General features: G+C 58.9%; 1 protein-coding gene across 1 annotated transcript in view; it reads right to left on the bottom strand.

Moving 5' to 3' along the window:
- Window positions 1–25,279, bottom strand: part of fads6 (fatty acid desaturase 6) — a 1,169,976-nt gene that overhangs the window by 848,939 nt on the left and 295,758 nt on the right. The window lies entirely within an intron of this gene.

Below are 25,279 nucleotides of genomic sequence, written 5' to 3'. Positions count from 1 at the left end.
TCTGTGTCTCCGTCCTCTGTGTGTCCGTCCTCTGTGTGTCCGTCCTCTGTGCGTCCGTCCTCTGTGTGTCCGTCCTCTGTGTGTCCATCCTCTGTGTGTCCGTCCTCTGTGTGTCCATCCTCTGTGTGTCCGTCCTCTGTGTTCCTGTCCTCTGTGTGTCCGTCCTCTGTGTGTCCGCCCTCTGTGTGTCCGTCCTTTGTGTGTCCGTCCTCTGTGTGTCCATTCTCTGTGTGTCCGTCCTCTGTGTGTCCGTCCTCTGTGTGTCCGTCCTCTGTGTGTCCATTCTCTGTGTGTCCGTCCTCTGTGTGTCCATCCTCTGTGCACCCGTCCTCTGTGTGTCCGTCCTCTGTGTGTCCATCTTCTGTGTGTCAATTCTCTGTGCGTCGGTCCTCTGTGTGTCCATCCTCTGTGTGTCCGTCCTCTGTGTGTCCGTCCTCTGTGTGTCCGTCCTCTGTGTGTCCGTCCTCTGTGTTCCTGTCCTCTGTGTGTCCGTCCTCTGTGTGTCCGTCCTCTGTGTGTCCGTCCTCTGTGTGTCCATCCTCTGTGTGTCCGTCCTCTGTGTGTCTGTCCTCTGTGTGTCCGTCATCTGTGTGCCAGTCCTCTGTGTGTCAGTGACGGGTCGGTCCGTCCTCTGTGTGTCCGTCCCCTGTGTGTCCATCCCCTGTGTGTCCGTCCCCTGTGTGTCCGTCCTCTGTGTGTCCGTCCTCTGTGTGTCCGTCCTCTGTGTGTCCGTCCTCTGTGTGTCCGTCCTCTGTGTGTCAATCCTCTGTGTGTCCGTCCTCTGTGTGTCCGACCTCTGTGTGTCCGTCCTCTGTGTGTCCGGGTCCGGTCTGTCTGTCCTCTGTGTGTCTGTCCTCTGTGTGTCCGTCCTCTGTGTGTCCGTCCTCTGTGTCTCCGTCCTCTCTGTGTCCGTCATCTGTGTGTCTGTCCTCTGTGTGTCAGTGACGGGTCGGTCCGTCCTCTGTGTGTCCGTCCCCTGTGTGTCCATCCCCTGTGTGTCCATCCCCTGTGTGTCCGTCCCCTGTGTGTCCGTCCTCTGTGTGTCCGTCCTCTGTGTGTCCGGGTCCGGTCTGTCTGTCCTCTGTGTGTCTGTCCACTGTGTGTCCGTCCTCTGTGTGTCCGTCCTCTGTGTGTCCGTCCTCTGTCTGTCCGTCATCTGTGTGTCCGTCCTGTGTGTATCCGTCCTCTATGTGTCCGTCCTCTGTGTGTCCGTCCTCTGTGTGTCCGTCCTCTGTGTGTCCATCGTCTGTGTGTCCGTCCCCTGTGTGTCCTTCCTCTGTGTGTCTATCCGCTGTGTGTCTCCCTCCTCTGTGTGTCCGTCCTCTGTCTGTCGGTCCCCTGTGTGTCCGTCCTCTGTGTGTCCATCCTCTGTGTGTCCGTCCTCTGTGTGTCCGTCATCTGTGTGTCTGTCCTCTGTGTGTCAGTAACGGGTCGGTCCGTCCTCTGTGTGTCCGTCCCCTGTGTGTCCGTCCCCTGTGTCTCCGTCCCCTGTGTGTCCGTCCCCTGTGTGTCCGGGTTCGGTCTGTCTGTCCTCTGTGTGTCCGTCCTCTGTGTGTCCGACCTCTGTGTGTCCGTCCTCTGTGTGTCCGTCCTCTGTCTGTCCGTCCTCTGTGTGTCCGTCCTGTGTGTCATTCCTCTGTGTGTCCGTCCTCTTTGTGTCCGTCCTCTGTGTGTCCGTCCTCTGTGTGTCCATCGTCTGTGTGTCCATCGTCTGTGTGTCCTTCCTCAGTGTGTCCGTCCGCTGTGTGTCCGTCCTCTGTGTGTCCGTCCTCTGTGTGTCCGTCCTCTGTGTGTCCGTCCTCTGTGTGTCCGTCCTCTGTGTGTCCGTCCTCTGTGTGTCAGGGTCGGGTCTGACCGTCATCTGTGTGTCCGTCCTCTGTGTGTCCGTCCTCTGTGTGTCCGTCCTCTGTATGTCCGTCCTCTGTGTGTCCGTGCTCTGTGTGTCTCCGTCCTCTGTGAGTCCGTCCTCTGTGTGTCCGTCCTCTGTGTGTCTGCCGTCAGTGTGTCCGTCCTCTGTGTGTCCGTCCTCCATGTGTCCATCATCTGTGTGTCCGTCCTCTGTGTGTCTCCGTTATCTGTGTGTCCGCCCTCTGTGTGTCCGTTCCCTGTGTGTCCGTCCTCTGTGTGTCCGTCCTCTGTGTGTCCGCCCTCTGTGTGTCCGCCCTCTGTGTGTCCGTTCCCTGTGTGACCGTCCTCTGTGTGTCCGTCCTCTGTGTGTCCGTCCTCTGTGTGTCTCCGTCCTCTGTGTATCCGTCCTCTGTGTGTCCGCCCTCTGTGTGTCCGTTCCCTGTGTGTCTGTCCTCTGTTTGCCCGTCCTCTGTGTGTCCATCGTCTGTGTGTCTGTCCCGTGTGTCCTTCCTCTGTGTGTCCGTCCTCTGTGTGTCCATTCTCTGTGCGTCCGTCCTCTGTGTGTCCATCCTCTGTGCGTCCGTCCTCTGTGTGTCCGTCCTCTGTGTGTCCGTCCTCTGTGTTCCTGTCCTCTGTGTGTCCGTCCTCTGTGTGTCCGTGCTCAGTGTGTCCGTCCTCTGTGTCTCCGTGCTCTGTGTGTCTGTCCTCTGTGTGTCCGTCGTCTGTGTGTCCGTCCTCTGTGTGTCCGTCCTCTGTGTGTCCAACCTATGTGTGTCAGTGACGGGTCGGTCCGTCCTCTGTGTGTCCGTCCCCTGTGTGTCCGTCCTCTGTGTGTCCGTCCTCTGTGTTTCCGTCCTCTGTATGTCCGTCCTCTGTGTGTCCGTGCTCTGTGTGTCTCCGTCCTCTGTGAGTCCGTCCTCTGTGTGTCCGTCCTCTGTGTGCCTCCGTCCTCTGTGTGTCCGTCCTCTGTGTGTCTGCCGTCTGTGTGTCCGTCCTCTGTGTGTCCGTCCTCCATGTGTCCATCCTCTGTGTGTCCGTCCTCTGTGTGTCTCCGTTCTCTGTGTGTCCGCCCTCTGTGTGTCCGTTCCCTGTGTGTCCGTCCTCTGTGTGTCCGTCCTCTGTGTGTCAATCCTCTGTGTGTCCGTCCTCTGTGTGTCCGTCCTCTGTGTGTCCGTCCTCTGTGTGTCCGTCCTCTGTGTGTCAGTGACGGGTCGGTCCGTCCTCTGTGTGTCCGTCCCCTGTGTGTCCGTCCCCTGTGTGTCCGTCCCCTGTGTGTCCGTCCTCTGTGTGTCCGTCCTCTGTGTGTCCGTCCTCTGTGTGTCCGTCCTCTGTGTGTCCGTCCTCTGTGTGTCAATCCTCTGTGTGTCCGTCCTCTGTGTGTCCGACCTCTGTGTGTCCGTCCTCTGTGTGTCCGGGTCCGGTCTGTCTGTCCTCTGTGTGTCTGTCCTCTGTGTGTCCGTCCTCTGTGTGTCCGTCCTCTGTGTCTCCGTCCTCTCTGTGTCCGTCATCTGTGTGTCTGTCCTCTGTGTGTCAGTGACGGGTCGGTCCGTCCTCTGTGTGTCCGTCCCCTGTGTGTCCATCCCCTGTGTGTCCATCCCCTGTGTGTCCGTCCCCTGTGTGTCCGTCCTCTGTGTGTCCGTCCTCTGTGTGTCCGGGTCCGGTCTGTCTGTCCTCTGTGTGTCTGTCCTCTGTGTGTCCGTCCTCTGTGTGTCCGTCCTCTGTGTGTCCGTCCTCTGTCTGTCCGTCATCTGTGTGTCCGTCCTGTGTGTATCCGTCCTCTATGTGTCCGTCCTCTGTGTGTCCGTCCTCTGTGTGTCCGTCCTCTGTGTGTCCATCGTCTGTGTGTCCGTCCCCTGTGTGTCCTTCCTCTGTGTGTCTATCCGCTGTGTGTCTCCCTCCTCTGTGTGTCCGTCCTCTGTCTGTCGGTCCCCTGTGTGTCCGTCCTCTGTGTGTCCATCCTCTGTGTGTCCGTCCTCTGTGTGTCCGTCATCTGTGTGTCTGTCCTCTGTGTGTCAGTAACGGGTCGGTCCGTCCTCTGTGTGTCCGTCCCCTGTGTGTCCGTCCCCTGTGTCTCCGTCCCCTGTATGTCCGTCCTCTGTGTGTCCGTCCTCTGTGTGTCCGTCCTCTGTGTGTCCGTCGTCTGTGTGTCCGTCGTCTGTGTGCCCGTCCCCTGTGTGTCCGTCCTCTGTCTGTCCGTCCTCTGTGAGTCCGTCTTCTGTGTGTCCGTCCTCTGAGTGTCCGTCCTCTGTGTGTCCGTCCTCTGTGTGTCCGTCGTCTGTGTGTCCGTCCTCTGTGTGTCCATCCTCTGTGTGTCCAGCGTCTGTGTGTCCGTCCCCTGTGTGTCCGTCCTCTGTGTGTACGTTCTCTGTGTGTCCGTCCTCTGTGTGTCCGTCCTCTGTGTGTCCGTCCTCTGTGTGTCCGTCCTCTGTCTGTCCGTCCTCTGTGTGTCCGTCCTCTGAGTGTCCGTCCTCTGTGTGTCCGTCCTCTGTGTGTCCGTCCTCTGTGTGTCCGTCCTCTGTGTGTCCATCCTCTGTGTGTCCAGCGTCTGTGTGTCCGTCCCCTGTGTGTCCGTCCTCTGTGTGTCGGTCCCCTGTGTGTCCGTCCTCTGTGTGTCCATCCTCTGTGTGTCCATCCTCTGCGTGTCCATCCTCTGTGTGTCCATCCTCTCTGTGTCCATCCTCTGTGTGTCAATCGTCTGTGTGTCCGTCCTCTGTGTGTCCGTTCCTGTGTGTCCGTCCTCTGTGTGTCCGTCCACTGTGTGTCTGTCCTCTGTGTGTCCGACATCTGTGTGTCTGCCCTCCGTGTGTCCGTCCTCTGTGCGTCGGTCCCTTGTGTGTCCGTCCTCTGTGTGTCGGTCCTGTCTGTCTCCCTCCTCTGTGTGTCCGTCCTCTGTATATCCATCCTCTGAGTGTCCGTCCTCTGTGTGTCAGTCCTCTGTGTGTCCGTCCTCTGTGTGTCCGTCCTCTGTGTGTCCGTCCACTGTGTTTCCGTCCTCTGTGTGTCCGTCGTCTGTGTGTCCGTCGTCTGTGTGCCCGTCGTCTGTGTGTCGGTCCTCTGTGTGTCCGTCCTCTGTGTGTCCGTCCTCTGTGTGTCCGTCCTCTGTGTGTCCATCCCCTGTGTGTCCGTCGCCTGTGTGTCCGTCCTCTGTGTGTCCGTCCTCTGTATGTCCATCCTCTGTGAGTCCGTCCTCTGTGTGTCCGTCCTCTGTGTGTCCGTCCTCTGTATATCCGTCCTCTGTGTGTCCGTGCTCTGTGTGTCTCCGTCCTCTGTGAGTCCGTCCTCTGTGTGTCCGTCCTCTGTGTGCCTCCGTCCTCTGTGTGTCCGTCCTCTGTGTGTCTGCCGTCTGTGAGTCCGTCCTCTGTGTGTCCGTCCTCCGTGTGTCCATCCTCTGTGTGTCCGTCCTCTGTGTGTCTCCGTCCTCTGTGTGTCCGCCCTCTGTGTGTCCGTTCCCCGTGTGTCCGTCCTCTGTGTGTCCGTCCTCTGTGTGTCCGCCCTCTGTGTGTCCGTTCCCTGTGTGTCCGTCCTCTGTGTGTCCGTCCTCTGTGTGTCCGTACTCTGTGTGTCCATCCTCTGTGTGTCCAGCGTCTGTGTGTCCGTCCCCTGTGTGTCCGTCCTCTGTGTGTCGGTCCCCTGTGTGTCCGTCCTCTGTGTGTCCATCCTCTGTGTGTCCATCCTCTGCGTGTCCATCCTCTGTGTGTCCATCCTCTGTGTGTCCATCCTCTGTGTGTCAATCGTCTGTGTGTCCGTCCTCTGTGTGTCAGTTCCTGTGTGTCCGTCCTCTGTGTGTCCGTCCACTGTGTGTCTGTCCTCTGTGTGTCCGACATCTGTGTGTCTGCCCTCCGTGTGTCCGTCCTCTGTGTGTCGATCCTGTCTGTCTCCCTCCTCTATGTGTCCGTCCTCTGTGTGTCCGTCCTCTGTGTGTCCGTCCTCTGTGTGTCCGTCCTCTGTGTGTCAGTGTCGGGTCTGTCCGTCATCTGTGTGTCGGTCCTCTGTGTGTCCGTCCTCTGTGTGTTCGTCCTCTGTGTGTCAGTGACGGGTCGGTCCGTCCTCTGCGTGTCCATCCCCTGTGTGTCCGTCCTCTGTGTGTCCGTCCTCTGTGTGTCCGTCCTCTGTGTGTCCGTGCTCTGTGTGTCCGTGCTCTGTGCGTCTGTCCTCTGTGTGTCCGTCCTCTGTGTGTCCGTCCTCTGTCTGTCCGTCCTCTGTCTGTCAGTCCTCTGTGCCTCCCTCCTCTGTGTGTCCCTCCTCTGACTGTCCGTCCTCTGTTTGTCGGTCCTCTGTGTGTCCATCGTCTGTGTGTCCGTCCCCTGTGTGTCCTTCCTCTGTGTGTGCGTCCTCTGTGCGTCGGTCCCTTGTGTGTCCGTCCTCTGTGTGTCCGTCCTCTGTGTGTCCGTCCTCTGTGTGTCCGTCCTCTGTATATCCATCCTCTGAGTGTCCGTCCTCTGTGTGTCAGTCCTCTGTGTGTCCGTCCTCTGTGTGTCCGTCCTCTATGTCCATCCTCTGTGTGTCCGTCCTCTGTGTGTCCGTCCACTGTGTTTCCGTCCTCTGTGTGTCCGTCGTCTGTGTGTCCGTCCTCTGTGTGTCCGTCCTCTGTGTGTCCATCCTCTGTGTGTCAGTGTCGGGTCTGTCCGTCATCTGTGTGTCGGTCCTCTGTGTGTCCGTCCTCTGTGTGTTCGTCCTCTGTGTGTCAGTGACGGGTCGGTCCGTCCTCTGCGTGTCCATCCCCTGTGTGTCCGTCCTCTGTGTGTCCGTCCTCTGTGTGTCCGTCCTCTGTGTGTCCGTGCTCTGTGTGTCTGTCCTCTGTGTGTCCGTCCTCTGTGTGTCCGTCCTCTGTCTGTCCGTCCTCTGTCTGTCAGTCCTCTGTGCCTCCCTCATCTGTGTGTCCCTCCTCTGACTGTCCGTCCTCTGTTTGTCGGTCCTCTGTGTGTCCATCGTCTATGTGTCCGTCCCCTGTGTGTCCTTCCTCTGTGTGTGCGTCCTCTGTGCGTCGGTCCCTTGTGTGTCCGTCCTCTGTGTGTCCGTCCTCTGTGTGTCCGTCCTCTGTGTGTCCGTCCTCTGTATATCCATCTTCTGAGTGTCCGTCCTCTGTGTGTCTGTCCTCTGTGTGTCCGTCCTCTGTGTGTCCGTCCTCTATGTCCATCCTCTGTGTGTCCGTCCTCTGTGTGTCCGTCCACTGTGTTTCCGTCCTCTGTGTGTCCGTCGTCTGTGTGTCCGTCGTCTGTGTGCCCGTCGTCTGTGTGTCGGTACTCTGTGTGTCCGTCCTCTGTGTGTCCGTCCTCTGTGTGTCCGTCCTCTGTGTGTCCATCCCCTGTGTGTCCGTCGCCTGTGTGTCCGTCCTCTGTGTGTCCGTCCTCTGTATGTCCATCCTCTGTGAGTCCGTCCTCTGTGTGTCCGTCCTCTGTGTGTCCGTCCTCTGTATATCCGTCCTCTGTGTGTCCGTGCTCTGTGTGTCTCCGTCCTCTGTGAGTCCGTCCTCTGTGTGTCCGTCCTCTGTGTGCCTCCGTCCTCTGTGTGTCCGTCCTCTGTGTGTCTGCCGTCTGTGAGTCCGTCCTCTGTGTGTCCGTCCTCCGTGTGTCCATCCTCTGTGTGTCCGTCCTCTGTGTGTCTCCGTCCTCTGTGTGTCCGCCCTCTGTGTGTCCGTTCCCCGTGTGTCCGTCCTCTGTGTGTCCGTCCTCTGTGTGTCCGCCCTCTGTGTGTCCGTTCCCTGTGTGTCCGTCCTCTGTGTGTCCGTCCTCTGTGTGTCCGTCCTCTGTGTGTCTCCGTCCTCTGTGTATCCGTCCCCTGTGTATCCGTCCTCTGTGTGTCCGCCCTCTGTGTGTCCGCCCTCTGTGTGTCCGTTCCCTGTGTGTCTTTCCTCTGTTTGTCCGTCCTCTGTGTGTCCATCGTCTGTGTGTCTGTCCCGTGTGTCCTTCCTCTGTGTGTCCGTCCTCTGTGTATCCATTCTCTGTGCGTCCGTCCTCTGTGTGTTCGTCCTCTGTGTGTCGGTCCTGTCTGTCTCCCTCCTCTATGTGTCCGTCATCTGTGAGTCCGTCCTCTGTGTGTCCGTCCTCTGTGTGTCCGTCCTCTGTGTGTCCGTCCTCTGTGTGTCCATCCTCTGTGTGTCAGTGTCGGGTCTGTCCGTCATCTGTGTGTCCGTCCTCTGTGTGTCCGTCCTCTGTGTGTTCGTCCTCTGTGTGTCAGTGACGGGTCGGTCCGTCCTCTGCGTGTCCATCCCCTGTGTGTCCGTTATCTGTGTGTCCGTCCTCTGTGTGTCCGTCCTCTGTGTGTCCGTGCTCTGTGTGTCTGTCCTCTGTGTGTCCATCGTCTGTGTGTCTGTCCCGTGTGTCCTTCCTCTGTGTGTCCGTCCTCTGTGTGTCCCTCCTCTGTGTGTCCCTCCTCTGACTGTCCATCCTCTGTGCGTCCGTCCTCTGTATGTCCGTCCTCTGTGTGTCCGTCCCCTGTGTGTCCTTCCTCTGTGTGTGCGTCCTCTGTGCGTCGGTCCCCTGTGTGTCCGTCCTCTGTGTGTCCGTCCTCTGTGTGTCCGTCCTCTGTCTGTCCGTCATCTGTGTGTCCGTCCTGTGTGTATCCGTCCTCTATGTGTCCGTCCTCTGTGTGTCCGTCCTCTGTGTGTCCGTCCTCTGTGTGTCCATCGTCTGTGTGTCCGTCCCCTGTGTGTCCTTCCTCTGTGTGTCTATCCGCTGTGTGTCTCCCTCCTCTGTGTGTCCGTCCTCTGTCTGTCGGTCCCCTGTGTGTCCGTCCTCTGTGTGTCCGTCCCCTGTGTGTCCGTCCCCTGTGTCTCCGTCCCCTGTGTGTCCGTCCCCTGTGTGTCCGGGTTCGGTCTGTCTGTCCTCTGTGTGTCCGTCCTCTGTGTGTCCGACCTCTGTGTGTCCGTCCTCTGTGTGTCCGTCCTCTGTCTGTCCGTCCTCTGTGTGTCCGTCCTGTGTGTCATTCCTCTGTGTGTCCGTCCTCTGTGTGTCCGTCCTCTGTGTGTCTGTCCTCTGTGTGTCCATCGTCTGTGTGTCCATCGTCTGTGTGTCCTTCCTCAGTGTGTCCGTCCGCTGTGTGTCCGTCCTCTGTGTGTCCGTCCTCTGTGTGTCCGTCCTCTGTGTGTCCGTCCTCTGTGTGTCCGTCCTCTGTGTGTCAGGGTCGGGTCTGACCGTCATCTGTGTGTCCGTCCTCTGTGTGTCCGTCCTCTGTGTGTCCGTCCTCTGTATGTCCGTCCTCTGTGTGTCCGTGCTCTGTGTGTCTCCGTCCTCTGTGAGTCCGTCCTCTGTGTGTCCGTCCTCTGTGTGTCTGCCGTCAGTGTGTCCGTCCTCTGTGTGTCCGTCCTCCATGTGTCCATCCTCTGTGTGTCCGTCCTCTGTGTGTCTCCGTTATCTGTGTGTCCGCCCTCTGTGTGTCCGTTCCCTGTGTGTCCGTCCTCTGTGTGTCCGTCCTCTGTGTGTCCGCCCTCTGTGTGTCCGCCCTCTGTGTGTCCGTTCCCTGTGTGACCGTCCTCTGTGTGTCCGTCCTCTGTGTGTCCGTCCTCTGTGTGTCTCCGTCCTCTGTGTATCCGTCCTCTGTGTGTCCGCCCTCTGTGTGTCCGTTCCCTGTGTGTCTGTCCTCTGTTTGCCCGTCCTCTGTGTGTCCATCGTCTGTGTGTCTGTCCCGTGTGTCCTTCCTCAGTGTGTCCGTCCTCTGTGTGTCCATTCTCTGTGCGTCCGTCCTCTGTGTGTCCATCCTCTGTGCGTCCGTCCTCTGTGTGTCCGTCCTCTGTGTGTCCGTCCTCTGTGTTCCTGTCCTCTGTGTGTCCGTCCTCTGTGTGTCCGTCCTCAGTGTGTCCGTCCTCTGTGTCTCCGTGCTCTGTGTGTCTGTCCTCTGTGTGTCCGTCGTCTGTGTGTCCGTCCTCTGTGTGTCCGTCCTCTGTGTGTCCAACCTATGTGTGTCAGTGACGGGTCGGTCCGTCCTCTGTGTGTCCGTCCCCTGTGTGTCCGTCCTCTGTGTGTCCATCCTCTGTGTCTCCGTCCTCTGTGAGTCCGTCCTCTGTGTGTCCGTCCTCTGTGTGCCTCCGTCCTCTGTGTGTCCGTCCTCTGTGTGTCTGCCGTCTGTGTGTCCGTCCTCTGTGTGTCCGTCCTCCATGTGTCCATCCTCTGTGTGTCCGTCCTCTGTGTGTCTCCGTTCTCTGTGTGTCCGCCCTCTGTGTGTCCGTTCCCTGTGTGTCCGTCCTCTGTGTGTCCGTCCTCTGTGTGTCCGCCCTCTGTGTGTCCGCCCTCTGTGTGTCCGTCCTCTGTGTGTCAATCCTCTGTGTGTCCGTCCTCTGTGTGTCCGTCCTCTGTGTGTCCGTCCTCTGTGTGTCCGTCCTCTGTGTGTCAGTGACGGGTCGGTCCGTCCTCTGTGTGTCCGTTCCCTGTGTGTCCATCCCCTGTGTGTCCGTCCCCTGTGTGTCCGTCCTCTGTGTGTCCGTCCTCTGTGTGTCCGTCCTCTGTGTGTCCGTCCTCTGTGTGTCCGTCCTCTGTGTGTCCGTCCTCTGTGTGTCAATCCTCTGTGTGTCCGTCCTCTGTGTGTCCGACCTCTGTGTGTCCGTCCTCTGTGTGTCCGGGTCCTGTCTGTCTGTCCTCTGTGTGTCTGTCCTCTGTGTGTCCGTCCTCTGTGTGTCCGTCCTCTGTGTCTCCGTCCTTTCTGTGTCCGTCATCTGTGTGTCTGTCCTCTGTGTGTCAGTGACGGGTCGGTCCGTCCTCTGTGTGTCCGTCCCCTGTGTGTCCATCCCCTGTGTGTCCATCCCCTGTGTGTCCGTCCCCTGTGTGTCCGTCCTCTGTGTGTCCGTCCTCTGTGTGTCCGGGTCCGGTCTGTCTGTCCTCTGTGTGTCTGTCCTCTGTGTGTCCGTCCTCTGTGTGTCCGTCCTCTGTGTGTCCGTCCTCTGTGTGTCCGTCCTGTGTGTATCCGTCCTCTATGTGTCCGTCCTCTGTGTGTCCGTCCTCTGTGTGTCCGTCCTCTGTGTGTCCATCGTCTGTGTGTCCGTCCCCTGTGTGTCCTTCCTCTGTGTGTCTATCCGCTGTGTGTCTCCCTCCTCTGTGTGTCCGTCCTCTGTCTGTCGGTCCCCTGTGTGTCCGTCCTCTGTGTGTCCATCCTCTGTGTGTCCGTCCTCTGTGTGTCCGTCATCTGTGTGTCTGTCCTCTGTGTGTCAGTAACGGGTCGGTCCGTCCTCTGTGTGTCCGTCCCCTGTGTGTCCGTCCCCTGTGTCTCCGTCCCCTGTGTGTCCGTCCCCTGTGTGTCCGGGTTCGGTCTGTCTGTCCTCTGTGTGTCCGTCCTCTGTGTGTCCGACCTCTGTGTGTCCGTCCTCTGTGTGTCCGTCCTCTGTCTGTCCGTCCTCTGTGTGTCCGTCCTGTGTGTCATTCCTCTGTGTGTCCGTCCTCTGTGTGTCCGTCCACTGTGTTTCCGTCCTCTGTGTGTCCGTCGTCTGTGTGTCCGTCCCCTGTGTGTCCGGGTTCGGTCTGTCTGTCCTCTGTGTGTCCGTCCTCTGTGTGTCCGACCTCTGTGTGTCCGTCCTCTGTGTGTCCGTCCTCTGTCTGTCCGTCCTCTGTGTGTCCTTCCTGTGTGTCATTCCTCTGTGTGTCCGTCCTCTGTGTGTCCGTCCACTGTGTTTCCGTCCTCTGTGTGTCCGTCCACTGTGTTTCCGTCCTCTGTGTGTCCGTCGTCTGTGTGTCCGTCCTGTGTGTCCGTCCTCTGTGTGTCCGTCCTCTGTGTGTCCGTCCTCTGTGTGTCCATCCCCTGTGTGTCCGTCCCCTGTGTGTCCGTCCTCTGTATGTCCATCCTCTGTGAGTCCGTCCTCTGTGTGTCCGTCCTCTGAGTGTCCGTCCTCTGTGTGTCCGTCCTCTGTGTGTCCGTCCTCTGTGTGTCCATCCTCTGTGTGTCCAGCGTCTGTGTGTCCGTCCCCTGTGTGTCCGTCCTCTGTGTGTACGTCCTCTGTGTGTCCGTCCTCTGTGTGTCCGTCCTCTGTGTGTCCGTCCTCTGTGTGTCCGTCCTCTGTCTGTCCGTCCTCTGTGTGTCCGTCCTCTGAGTGTCCGTCCTCTGTGTGTCCGTCCTCTGTGTGTCCGTCCTCTGTGTGTCCGTCCTCTGTGTGTCCATCCTCTGTGTGTCCAGCGTCTGTGTGTCCGTCCCCTGTGTGTCCGTCCTCTGTGTGTCGGTCCCCTGTGTGTCCGTCCTCTGTGTGTCCATCCTCTGTGTGTCCATCCTCTGCGTGTCCATCCTCTGTGTGTCCATCCTCTGTGTGTCCATCCTCTGTGTGTCAATCGTCTGTGTGTCCGTCCTCTGTGTGTCCGTTCCTGTGTGTCCGTCCTCTGTGTGTCCGTCCACTGTGTGTCTGTCCTCTGTGTGTCCGACATCTGTGTGTCTGCCCTCCGTGTGTCCGTCCTCCGTGTGTCCGTCCTCTGTGTGTTCGTCCTCTGTGTGTCGGTCCTGTCTGTCTCCCTCCTCTATGTGTCCATCATCTGTGTGTCCGTCCTCTGTGTGTCCGTCCTCTGTGTGTCCGTCCTCTGTGTGTCCATCCTCTGTGTGTCAGTGTCGGGTCTGTCCGTCATCTGTGTGTCCGTCCTCTGTGTGTCCGTCCTCTGTGTGTTCGTCCTCTGTGTGTCAGTGACGGGTCGGTCCGTCCTCTGCGTGTCCATCCCCTGTGTGTCCGTCCTCTGTGTGTCCGTCCTCTGTGTGTCCGTCCTCTGTGTGTCCGTGCTCTGTGTGTCTGTCCTCTGTGTGTCCGTCCTCTGTGTGTCCGTCCTCTGTCTGTCCGTCCTCTGTCTGTCAGTCCTCTGTGCGTCCCTCCTCTGTGTGTCCCTCCTCTGACTGTCCGTCCTCTGTTTGTCGGTCCTCTGTGTGTCCATCGTCTGTGTGTCCGTACCCTGTGTGTCCTTCCTCTGTGTGTGCGTCCTATGTGTGCCCGTCCTCTGTGTGTCCGTCCTCTGTATGTCCATCCTCTGAGTGTCCGTCCTCTGTGTGTCAGTCCTCTGTGTGTCCGTCCTCTGTGTGTCCGTCCTCTGTGTGTCCGTCCTCTGTGTGTCCAGCGTCTGTGTGTCCGTCCCCTGTGTGTCCGTCTTCTGTGTGTACGTCCTCTGAGTGTCCGTCCTCTGTGTGTCCGTCCTCTGTGTGTCCGTCCTCTGTGTGTCCGTCCTCTGTCTGTCCGTCCTCTGTGTGTCCGTCCTCTGAGTGTCCGTCCTCTGTGTGTCCGTCCTCTGTGTTTCCGTCCTCTGTGTGTCCGTCCTCTGTGTGTCCATCCTCTGTGTGTCCAGCGTCTGTGTGTCCGTCCCCTGTGTGTCCGTCCTCTGTGTGTCGGTCCCCTGTGTGTCCGTCCTCTGTGTGTCCATCCTCTGTGTGTCCATCCTCTGCGTGTCCATCCTCTGTGTGTCCATCCTCTGTGTGTCCATCCTCTGTGTGTCAATCGTCTGTGTGTCCGTCCTCTGTGTGTCAGTTCCTGTGTGTCCGTCCTCTGTGTGTCCGTCCACTGTGTGTCTGTCCTCTGTGTGTCCGACATCTGTGTGTCTGCCCTCCGTGTGTCCGTCCTCTGTGTGTCGGTCCTGTCTGTCTCCCTCCTCTATGTGTCCGTCATCTGTGTGTCCGTCCTCTGTGTGTCCGTCCTCTGTGTGTCCGTCCTCTGTGTGTCCGTCCTCTGTGTGTCCATCCTCTGTGTGTCAGTGTCGGGTCTGTCCGTCATCTGTGTGTCCGTCCTCTGTGTGTCCGTCCTCTGTGTGTTCGTCCTCTGTGTGTCAGTGACGGGTCGGTCCGTCCTCTGCGTGTCCATCCCCTGTGTGTCCGTCCTCTGTGTGTCCGTCCTCTGTGTGTCCGTCCTCTGTGTGTCCGTGCTCTGTGTGTCTGTCCTCTGTGTGTCCGTCCTCTGTGTGTCCGTCCTCTGTCTGTCCGTCCTCTGTCTGTCAGTCCTCTGTGCCTCCCTCCTCTGTGTGTCCCTCCTCTGACTGTCCGTCCTCTGTTTGTCGGTCCTCTGTGTGTCCGTCCTCTGTGTGTCCATCCTCTGTGTGTCCAGCGTCTGTGTGTCCGTCCCCTGTGTGTCCGTCCTCTGTGTGTCGGTCCCCTGTGTGTCCGACCTCTGTGTGTCCATCCTCTGTGTGTCCATCCTCTGCGTGTCCATCCTCTGTGCGTCCATCCTCTGTGTGTCCATCCTCTGTGTGTCAATCGTCTGTGTGTCCGTCCTCTGTGTGTCAGTTCCTGTGTGTCCGTCCTCTGTGTGTCCGTCCACTGTGTGTCTGTCCTCTGTGTGTCCGACATCTGTGTGTCTGCCCTCCGTGTGTCCGTCCTCTGTGTGTCGGTCCTGTCTGTCTCCCTCCTCTATGTGTCCGTCATCTGTGTGTCCGTCCCCTGTGTCTCCGTCCCCTGTGTGTCCGTCCCCTGTGTGTCCGGGTTCGGTCTGTCTGTCCTCTGTGTGTCCGTCCTCTGTGTGTCCGACCTCTGTGTGTCCGTCCTCTGTGTGTCCGTCCTCTGTCTGTCCGTCCTCTGTGTGTCCGTCCTGTGTGTCATTCCTCTGTGTGTCCGTCCTCTGTGTGTCCGTCCTCTGTGTGTCTGTCCTCTGTGTGTCCATCGTCTGTGTGTCCATCGTCTGTGTGTCCTTCCTCAGTGTGTCCGTCCGCTGTGTGTCCGTCCTCTGTGTGTCCGTCCTCTGTGTGTCCGTCCTCTGTGTGTCCGTCCTCTGTGTGTCCGTCCTCTGTGTGTCCGTCCTCTGTGTGTCAGGGTCGGGTCTGACCGTCATCTGTGTGTCCGTCCTCTGTGTGTCCGTCCTCTGTGTGTCCGTCCTCTGTATGTCCGTCCTCTGTGTGTCCGTGCTCTGTGTGTCTCCGTCCTCTGTGAGTCCGTCCTCTGTGTGTCCGTCCTCTGTGTGTCTGCCGTCAGTGTGTCCGTCCTCTGTGTGTCCGTCCTCCATGTGTCCATCCTCTGTGTGTCCGTCCTCTGTGTGTCTCCGTTATCTGTGTGTCCGCCCTCTGTGTGTCCGTTCCCTGTGTGTCCGTCCTCTGTGTGTCCGTCCTCTGTGTGTCCGCCCTCTGTGTGTCCGCCCTCTGTGTGTCCGTTCCCTGTGTGACCGTCCTCTGTGTGTCCGTCCTCTGTGTGTCCGTCCTCTGTGTGTCTCCGTCCTCTGTGTATCCGTCCTCTGTGTGTCCGCCCTCTGTGTGTCCGTTCCCTGTGTGTCTGTCCTCTGTTTGCCCGTCCTCTGTGTGTCCATCGTCTGTGTGTCTGTCCCGTGTGTCCTTCCTCAGTGTGTCCGTCCTCTGTGTGTCCATTCTCTGTGCGTCCGTCCTCTGTGTGTCCATCCTCTGTGCGTCCGTCCTCTGTGTGTCCGTCCTCTGTGTGTCCGTCCTCTGTGTTCCTGTCCTCTGTGTGTCCGTCCTCTGTGTGTCCGTCCTCAGTGTGTCCGTCCTCTGTGTCTCCGTGCTCTGTGTGTCTGTCCTCTGTGTGTCCGTCGTCTGTGTGTCCGTCCTCTGTGTGTCCGTCCTCTGTGTGTCCAACCTATGTGTGTCAGTGACGGGTCGGTCCGTCCTCTGTGTGTCCGTCCCCTGTGTGTCCGTCCTCTGTGTGTCCATCCTCTGTGTCTCCGTCCTCTGTGAGTCCGTCCTCTGTGTGTCCGTCCTCTGTGTGCCTCCGTCCTCTGTGTGTCCGTCCTCTGTGTGTCTGCCGTCTGTGTGTCCGTCCTCTGTGTGTCCGTCCTCCATGTGTCCATCCTCTGTGTGTCCGTCCTCTGTGTGTCTCCGTTCTCTGTGTGTCCGCCCTCTGTGTGTCCGTTCCCTGTGTGTCCGTCCTCTGTGTGTCCGTCCTCTGTGTGTCCGCCCTCTGTGTGTCCGCCCTCTGTGTGTCCGTCCTCTGTGTGTCAATCCTCTGTGTGTCCGTCCTCTGTGTGTCCGTCCTCTGTGTGTCCGTCCTCTGTGTGTCCGTCCTCTGTGTGTCAGTGACGGGTCGGTCCGTCCTCTGTGTGTCCGTTCCCTGTGTGTCCATCCCCTGTGTGTCCGTCCCCTGTGTGTCCGTCCTCTGTGTGTCCGTCCTCTGTGTGTCCGTCCTCTGTGTGTCCGTCCTCTGTGTGTCCGTCCTCTGTGTGTCCGTCCTCTGTGTGTCAATCCTCTGTGTGTCCGTCCTCTGTGTGTCCGACCTCTGTGTGTCCGTCCTCTGTGTGTCCGGGTCCTGTCTGTCTGTCCTCTGTGTGTCTGTCCTCTGTGTGTCCGTCCTCTGTGTGTCCGTCCTCTGTGTCTCCGTCCTTTCTGTGTCCGTCATCTGTGTGTCTGTCCTCTGTGTGTCAGTGACGGGTCGGTCCGTCCTCTGTGTGTCCGTCCCCTGTGTGTCCATCCCCTGTGTGTCCATCCCCTGTGTGTCCGTCCCCTGTGTGTCCGTCCTCTGTGTGTCCGTCCTCTGTGTGTCCGGGTCCGGTCTGTCTGTCCTCTGTGTGTCTGTCCTCTGTGTGTCCGTCCTCTGTGTGTCCGTCCTCTGTGTGTCCGTCCTCTGTGTGTCCGTCCTGTGTGTATCCGTCCTCTATGTGTCCGTCCTCTGTGTGTCCGTCCTCTGTGTGTCCGTCCTCTGTGTGTCCATCGTCTGTGTGTCCGTCCCCTGTGTGTCCTTCCTCTGTGTGTCTATCCGCTGTGTGTCTCCCTCCTCTGTGTGTCCGTCCTCTGTCTGTCGGTCCCCTGTGTGTCCGTCCTCTGTGTGTCCATCCTCTGTGTGTCCGTCCTCTGTGTGTCCGTCATCTGTGTGTCTGTCCTCTGTGTGTCAGTAACGGGTCGGTCCGTCCTCTGTGTGTCCGTCCCCTGTGTGTCCGTCCCCTGTGTCTCCGTCCCCTGTGTGTCCGTCCCCTGTGTGTCCGGGTTCGGTCTGTCTGTCCTCTGTGTGTCCGTCCTCTGTGTGTCCGACCTCTGTGTGTCCGTCCTCTGTGTGTCCGTCCTCTGTCTGTCCGTCCTCTGTGTGTCCGTCCTGTGTGTCATTCCTCTGTGTGTCCGTCCTCTGTGTGTCCGTCCACTGTGTTTCCGTCCTCTGTGTGTCCGTCGTCTGTGTGTCCGTCCCCTGTGTGTCCGGGTTCGGTCTGTCTGTCCTCTGTGTGTCCGTCCTCTGTGTGTCCGACCTCTGTGTGTCCGTCCTCTGTGTGTCCGTCCTCTGTCTGTCCGTCCTCTGTGTGTCCTTCCTGTGTGTCATTCCTCTGTGTGTCCGTCCTCTGTGTGTCCGTCCACTGTGTTTCCGTCCTCTGTGTGTCCGTCCACTGTGTTTCCGTCCTCTGTGTGTCCGTCGTCTGTGTGTCCGTCCTGTGTGTCCGTCCTCTGTGTGTCCGTCCTCTGTGTGTCCGTCCTCTGTGTGTCCATCCCCTGTGTGTCCGTCCCCTGTGTGTCCGTCCTCTGTATGTCCATCCTCTGTGAGTCCGTCCTCTGTGTGTCCGTCCTCTGAGTGTCCGTCCTCTGTGTGTCCGTCCTCTGTGTGTCCGTCCTCTGTGTGTCCATCCTCTGTGTGTCCAGCGTCTGTGTGTCCGTCCCCTGTGTGTCCGTCCTCTGTGTGTACGTCCTCTGTGTGTCCGTCCTCTGTGTGTCCGTCCTCTGTGTGTCCGTCCTCTGTGTGTCCGTCCTCTGTCTGTCCGTCCTCTGTGTGTCCGTCCTCTGAGTGTCCGTCCTCTGTGTGTCCGTCCTCTGTGTGTCCGTCCTCTGTGTGTCCGTCCTCTGTGTGTCCATCCTCTGTGTGTCCAGCGTCTGTGTGTCCGTCCCCTGTGTGTCCGTCCTCTGTGTGTCGGTCCCCTGTGTGTCCGTCCTCTGTGTGTCCATCCTCTGTGTGTCCATCCTCTGCGTGTCCATCCTCTGTGTGTCCATCCTCTGTGTGTCCATCCTCTGTGTGTCAATCGTCTGTGTGTCCGTCCTCTGTGTGTCCGTTCCTGTGTGTCCGTCCTCTGTGTGTCCGTCCACTGTGTGTCTGTCCTCTGTGTGTCCGACATCTGTGTGTCTGCCCTCCGTGTGTCCGTCCTCCGTGTGTCCGTCCTCTGTGTGTTCGTCCTCTGTGTGTCGGTCCTGTCTGTCTCCCTCCTCTATGTGTCCATCATCTGTGTGTCCGTCCTCTGTGTGTCCGTCCTCTGTGTGTCCGTCCTCTGTGTGTCCATCCTCTGTGTGTCAGTGTCGGGTCTGTCCGTCATCTGTGTGTCCGTCCTCTGTGTGTCCGTCCTCTGTGTGTTCGTCCTCTGTGTGTCAGTGACGGGTCGGTCCGTCCTCTGCGTGTCCATCCCCTGTGTGTCCGTCCTCTGTGTGTCCGTCCTCTGTGTGTCCGTCCTCTGTGTGTCCGTGCTCTGTGTGTCTGTCCTCTGTGTGTCCGTCCTCTGTGTGTCCGTCCTCTGTCTGTCCGTCCTCTGTCTGTCAGTCCTCTGTGCGTCCCTCCTCTGTGTGTCCCTCCTCTGACTGTCCGTCCTCTGTTTGTCGGTCCTCTGTGTGTCCATCGTCTGTGTGTCCGTACCCTGTGTGTCCTTCCTCTGTGTGTGCGTCCTATGTGTGCCCGTCCTCTGTGTGTCCGTCCTCTGTATGTCCATCCTCTGAGTGTCCGTCCTCTGTGTGTCAGTCCTCTGTGTGTCCGTCCTCTGTGTGTCCGTCCTCTGTGTGTCCGTCCTCTGTGTGTCCAGCGTCTGTGTGTCCGTCCCCTGTGTGTCCGTCTTCTGTGTGTACGTCCTCTGAGTGTCCGTCCTCTGTGTGTCCGTCCTCTGTGTGTCCGTCCTCTGTGTGTCCGTCCTCTGTCTGTCCGTCCTCTGTGTGTCCGTCCTCTGAGTGTCCGTCCTCTGTGTGTCCGTCCTCTGTGTTTCCGTCCTCTGTGTGTCCGTCCTCTGTGTGTCCATCCTCTGTGTGTCCAGCGTCTGTGTGTCCGTCCCCTGTGTGTCCGTCCTCTGTGTGTCGGTCCCCTGTGTGTCCGTCCTCTGTGTGTCCATCCTCTGTGTGTCCATCCTCTGCGTGTCCATCCTCTGTGTGTCCATCCTCTGTGTGTCCATCCTCTGTGTGTCAATCGTCTGTGTGTCCGTCCTCTGTGTGTCAGTTCCTGTGTGTCCGTCCTCTGTGTGTCCGTCCACTGTGTGTCTGTCCTCTGTGTGTCCGACATCTGTGTGTCTGCCCTCCGTGTGTCCGTCCTCTGTGTGTCGGTCCTGTCTGTCTCCCTCCTCTATGTGTCCGTCATCTGTGTGTCCGTCCTCTGTGTGTCCGTCCTCTGTGTGTCCGTCCTCTGTGTGTCCGTCCTCTGTGTGTCCATCCTCTGTGTGTCAGTGTCGGGTCTGTCCGTCATCTGTGTGTCCGTCCTCTGTGTGTCCGTCCTCTGTGTGTTCGTCCTCTGTGTGTCAGTGACGGGTCGGTCCGTCCTCTGCGTGTCCATCCCCTGTGTGTCCGTCCTCTGTGTGTCCGTCCTCTGTGTGTCCGTCCTCTGTGTGTCCGTGCTCTGTGTGTCTGTCCTCTGTGTGTCCGTCCTCTGTGTGTCCGTCCTCTGTCTGTCCGTCCTCTGTCTGTCAGTCCTCTGTGCCTCCCTCCTCTGTGTGTCCCTCCTCTGACTGTCCGTCCTCTGTTTGTCGGTCCTCTGTGTGTCCGTCCTCTGTGTGTCCATCCTCTGTGTGTCCAGCGTCTGTGTGTCCGTCCCCTGTGTGTCCGTCCTCTGTGTGTCGGTCCCCTGTGTGTCCGACCTCTGTGTGTCCATCCTCTGTGTGTCCATCCTCTGCGTGTCCATCCTCTGTGCGTCCATCCTCTGTGTGTCCATCCTCTGTGTGTCAATCGTCTGTGTGTCCGTCCTCTGTGTGTCAGTTCCTGTGTGTCCGTCCTCTGTGTGTCCGTCCACTGTGTGTCTGTCCTCTGTGTGTCCGACATCTGTGTGTCTGCCCTCCGTGTGTCCGTCCTCTGTGTGTCGGTCCTGTCTGTCTCCCTCCTCTATGTGTCCGTCATCTGTGTGTCCGTCCTCTGTGTGTCCGTCCTCTGTGTGTCCGTCCTCTGTGTGTCCGTCCTCTGTGTGTCCATCCTCTGTGTGTCAGTGTCGGGTCTGTCCGTCATCTGTGTGTCCGTCCTCTGTGTGTCCGTCCTCTGTGTGTTCGTCCTCTGTGTGTCAGTGACGGGTCGGTCCGTCCTCTGCGTGTCCATCCCCTGTGTGTCCGTCCTCTGTGTGTCCGTCCTCTGTGTGTCCGTCCTCTGTGTGTCCGTGCTCTGTGTGTCTGTCCTCTGTGTGTCCGTCCTCTGTGTGTCCGTCCTCTGTCTGTCCGTCCTCTGTCTGTCAGTCCTCTGTGCCTCCCTCCTCTGTGTGTCCCTCCTCTGACTGTCCGTCCTCTGTTTGTCGGTCCTCTGTGTGTCCATCGTCTGTGTGTCCGTCCCCTGTGTGTCCTTCCTCTGTGTGTGCGTCCTCTGTGCGTCGGTCCCTTGTGTGTCAGTCCTCTGTGTGTCCGTCCTCTGTGTGTCCGTCCTCTATGTCCATCCTCTGTGTGTCCGTCCTCTGTGTGTCCGTCCACTGTGTTTCCGTCCTCTGTGTGTCCGTCGTCTGTGTGCCCGTCGTCTGTGTGCCCGTCGTCTGTGTGTCGGTCCTCTGTGTGTCCGTCCTCTGTGTGTCTCCGTCCTCTGTGAGTCCGTCCTCTGTGTGTCCGTCCTCTGTGTGCCTCCGTCCTCTGTGTGTCCGTCCTCTGTGTGTCTGCCGTCTGTGTGTCCGTCCTCTGTGTGTCCGTCCTCCGTGTGTCCATCCTCTGTGTGTCCGTCCTCTGTGTGTCTCCGTCCTCTGTGTGTCCGCCCTCTGTGTGTCCGTTCCCCGTGTGTCCGTCCTCTGTGTGTCCGTCCTCTGTGTGTCCGCCCTCTGTGTGTCCGTTCCCTGTGTGTCCGTCCTCTGTGTGTCCGTCCTCTGTGTGTCCGTCCTCTGTGTGTCTCCGTCCTCTGTGTATCCGTCCCCTGTGTATCCGTCCTCTGTGTGTCCGCCCTCTGTGTGTCCGCCCTCTGTGTGTCCGTTCCCTGTGTGTCTGTCCTCTGTTTGTCCGTCCTCCGTGTGTCCATCGTCTGTGTGTCTGTCCCGTGTGTCCTTCCTCTGTGTGTCCGTCCTCTGTGTGTCCATTCTCTGTGCGTCCGTCCTCTGTGTGTTCGTCCTCTGTGTGTCGGTCCTGTCTGTCTCCCTCCTCTATGTGTCCGTCATCTGTGAGTCCGTCCTCTGTGTGTCCGTCCTCTGTGTGTCCGTCCTCTGTGTGTCCGTCCTCTGTGTGTCCATCCTCTGTGTGTCAGTGTCGGGTCTGTCCGCCATCTGTGTGTCCGTCCTCTGTGTGTCCGTCCTCTGTGTGTTCGTCCTCTGTGTGTTCGTCCTCTGTGTGTCAGTGACGGGTCGGTCCGTCCTCTGCGTGTCCATCCCCTGTGTGTCCGTTATCTGTGTGTCCGTCCTCTGTGTGTCCGTCCTCTGTGTGTCTGTCCTCTGTGTGTCCATCGTCTGTGTGTCTGTCCCGTGTGTCCTTCCTCTGTGTGTCCGTCCTCTGTGTGTCCCTCCTCTGTGTGTCCCTCCTCTGACTGTCCATCCTCTGTGCGTCCGTCCTCTGTATGTCCGTCCTCTGTGTGTCCGTCCCCTGTGTGTCCTTCCTCTGTGTGTGCGTCCTCTGTGCGTCGGCCCCCTGTGTGTCCGTCCTCTGTGTGTCCGTCCTCTGTGTGTCCGTCCTCTGTCTGTCCGTCATCTGTGTGTCCGTCCTGTGTGTATCCGTCCTCTATGTGTCCGTCCTCTGTGTGTCCGTCCTCTGTGTGTCCGTCCTCTGTGTGTCCATAGTCTGTGTGTCCGTCCCCTGTGTGTCCTTCCTCTGTGTGTCTATCCGCTGTGTGTCTCCCTCCTCTGTGTGTCCGTCCTCTGTCTGTCGGTCCCCTGTGTGTCCGTCCTCTGTGTGTCCATCCTCTGTGTGTCCGTCCTCTGTGTGTCCGTCATCTGTGTGTCTGTCCTCTGTGTGTCAGTAACGGGTCGGTCCGTCCTCTGTGTGTCCGTCCCCTGTGTGTCCGTCCCCTGTGTCTCCGTCCCCTGTGTGTCCGTCCCCTGTGTGTCCGGGTTCGGTCTGTCTGTCCTCTGTGTGTCCGTCCTCTGTGTGTCCGACCTCTGTGTGTCCGTCCTCTGTGTGTCCGTCCTCTGTCTGTCCGTCCTCTGTGTGTCCGTCCTGTGTGTCATTCCTCTGTGTGTCCGTCCTCTGTGTGTCCGTCCTCTGTGTGTCCGTCCTCTGTGTGTCCATCGTCTGTGTGTCCATCGTCTGTGTGTCCTTCCTCAGTGTGTCCGTCCGCTGTGTGTCCGTCCTCTGTGTGTCCGTCCTCTGTGTGTCCGTCCTCTGTGTGTCCGTCCTCTGTGTGTCCGTCCTCTGTGTGTCCGTCCTCTGTGTGTCCGTCCTCTGTGTGTCAGGGTCGGGTCTGACCGTCATCTGTGTGTCCGTCCTCTGTGTGTCCGTCCTCTGTGTGTCCGTCCTCTGTATGTCCGTCCTCTGTGTGTCCGTGCTCTGTGTGTCTCCGTCCTCCATGTGTCCATCCTCTGTGTGTCCGTCCTCTGTGTGTCTCCGTTATCTGTGTGTCCGCCCTCTGTGTGTACGTTCCCTGTGTGTCCGTCCTCTGTGTGTCCGTCCTCTGTGTGTCCGCCCTCTGTGTGTCCGCCCTCTGTGTGTCCGTTCCCTGTGTGACCGTCCTCTGTGTGTCCGTCCTCTGTGTGTCCGTCCTCTGTGTGTCTCCGTCCTCTGTGTATCCGTCCTCTGTGTGTCCGCCCTCTGTGTGTCCGTTCCCTGTGTGTCTGTCCTCTGTTTGCCCGTCCTCTGTGTGTCCATCGTCTGTGTGTCTGTCCCGTGTGTCCTTCCTCTGTGTGTCCGTCCTCTGTGTGTCCATTCTCTGTGCGTCCGTCCTCTGTGTGTTCATCCTCTGTGCGTCCGTCCTCTGTGTATCCGTCCTCTGTGTGTCCGTCCTCTGTGTTCCTGTCCTCTGTGTGTCCGTCCTCTGTGTGTCCGTCCTCAGTGTGTCCGTCCTCTGTGTCTCCGTGCTCTGTGTGTCTGTCCTCTGTGTGTCCGTCGTCTGTGTGTCCGTCCTCTGTGTGTCCGTCCTCTGTGTGTCCAACCTATGTGTGTCAGTGACGGGTCGGTCCGTCCTCTGTGTGTCCGTCCCCTGTGTGTCCGTCCTCTGTGTGTCCGTCCTCTGTGTTTCCGTCCTCTGTATGTCCGTCCTCTGTGTGTCCGTGCTCTGTGTGTCTCCGTCCTCTGTGAGTCCGTCCTCTGTGTGTCCGTCCTCTGTGTGCCTCCGTCCTCTGTGTGTCCGTCCTCTGTGTGTCTGCCGTCTGTGTGTCCGTCCTCTGTGTGTCCGTCCTCCACGTGTCCATCCTCTGTGTGTCCGTCCTCTGTGTGTCTCCGTTCTCTGTGTGTCCGCCCTCTGTGTGTCCGTTCCCTGTGTGTCCGTCCTCTGTGTGTCCGTCCTCTGTGTGTCCGCCCTCTGTGTGTCCGCCCTCTGTGTGTCCGTCCTCTGTGTGTCAATCCTCTGTGTGTCCGTCCTCTGTGTGTCCGTCCTCTGTGTGTCCGTCCTCTGTGTGTCCGTCCTCTGTGTGTCAGTGACGGGTCGGTCCGTCCTCTGTGTGTCCGTCCCCTGTGTGTCCATCCCCTGTGTGTCCGTCCCCTGTGTGTCCGTCCTCTGTGTGTCCGTCCTCTGTGTGTCCGTTCTCTGCGTGTCCGTCCTCTGTGTGTCCGTCCTCTGTGTGTCCGTCCTCTGTGTGTCAATCCTCTGTGTGTCCGTCCTCTGTGTGTCCGACCTCTGTGTGTCCGTCCTCTGTGTGTCCGGGTCCGGTCTGTCTGTCCTCTGTGTGTCTGTCCTCTGTGTGTCCGTCCTCTGTGTGTCCGTCCTCTGTGCCTCCGTCCTCTCTGTGTCCGTCATCTGTGTGTCTGTCCTCTGTGTGTCAGTGACGGGTCGGTCCGTCCTCTGTGTGTCCGTCCCCTGTGTGTCCATCCCCTGTGTGTCCATCCCCTGTGTGTCCGTCCCCTGTGTGTCCGTCCTCTGTGTGTCGGTCCTCTGTGTGTCCGGGTCCGGTCTGTCCGTCCTCTGTGTGTCGGTCCCCTGTGTGTCCGTCCTCTGTGTGTCCATCCTCTGTGTGTCCATCCTCTGCGTGTCCATCCTCTGTGTGTCCATCCTCTGTGTGTCCATCCTCTGTGTGTCAATCGTCTGTGTGTCCGTCCTCTGTGTGTCCTTTCCTGTGTGTCCGTCCTCTGTGTGTCCGTCCACTGTGTGTCTGTCCTCTGTGTGTCCGACATCTGTGTGTCTGCCCTCCGTGTGTCCGTCCTCCGTGTGTCCGTCCTCTGTGTGTTCGTCCTCTGTGTGTCGGTCCTGTCTGTCTCCCTCCTCTATGTGTCCATCATCTGTGTGTCCGTCCTCTGTGTGTCCGTCCTCTGTGTGTCCGTCCTCTGTGTGTCCATCCTCTGTGTGTCAGTGTCGGGTCTGTCCGTCATCTGTGTGTCCGTCCTCTGTGTGTCCGTCCTCTGTGTGTTCGTCCTCTGTGTGTCAGTGACGGGTCGGTCCGTCCTCTGCGTGTCCATCCCCTGTGTGTCCGTCCTCTGTGTGTCCGTCCTCTGTGTGTCCGTCCTCTGTGTGTCCGTGCTCTGTGTGTCTGTCCTCTGTGTGTCCGTCCTCTGTGTGTCCGTCCTCTGTCTGTCCGTCCTCTGTCTGTCAGTCCTCTGTGCGTCCCTCCTCTGTGTGTCCCTCCTCTGACTGTCCGTCCTCTGTTTGTCGGTCCTCTGTGTGTCCATCGTCTGTGTGTCCGTACCCTGTGTGTCCTTCCTCTGTGTGTGCGTCCTCTGTGTGTCCGTCCTCTGTGTGTCCGTCCTCTGTATGTCCATCCTCTGAGTGTCCGTCCTCTGTGTGTCAGTCCTCTGTGTGTCCGTCCTCTGTGTGTCCGTCCTCTGTGTGTCCGTCCTCTGTGTGTCCAGCGTCTGTGTGTCCGTCCCCTGTGTGTCCGTCTTCTGTGTGTACGTCCTCTGAGTGTCCGTCCTCTGTGTGTCCGTCCTCTGTGTGTCCGTCCTCTGTGTGTCCGTCCTCTGTCTGTCCGTCCTCTGTGTGTCCGTCCTCTGAGTGTCCGTCCTCTGTGTGTCCGTCCTCTGTGTTTCCGTCCTCTGTGTGTCCGTCCTCTGTGTGTCCATCCTCTGTGTGTCCAGCGTCTGTGTGTCCGTCCCCTGTGTGTCCGTCCTCTGTGTGTCGGTCCCCTGTGTGTCCGTCCTCTGTGTGTCCATCCTCTGTGTGTCCATCCTCTGCGTGTCCATCCTCTGTGTGTCCATCCTCTGTGTGTCCATCCTCTGTGTGTCAATCGTCTGTGTGTCCGTCCTCTGTGTGTCAGTTCCTGTGTGTCCGTCCTCTGTGTGTCCGTCCACTGTGTGTCTGTCCTCTGTGTGTCCGACATCTGTGTGTCTGCCCTCCGTGTGTCCGTCCTCTGTGTGTCGGTCCTGTCTGTCTCCCTCCTCTATGTGTCCGTCATCTGTGTGTCCGTCCTCTGTGTGTCCGTCCTCTGTGTG

Source organism: Scyliorhinus torazame, chromosome 18, assembly GCF_047496885.1.
Source record: "Scyliorhinus torazame isolate Kashiwa2021f chromosome 18, sScyTor2.1, whole genome shotgun sequence".
In the NCBI taxonomy this organism is placed as follows: Eukaryota; Metazoa; Chordata; class Chondrichthyes; order Carcharhiniformes; family Scyliorhinidae; genus Scyliorhinus; species Scyliorhinus torazame.
This window is presented reverse-complemented; position numbering and strand designations above follow the sequence as displayed.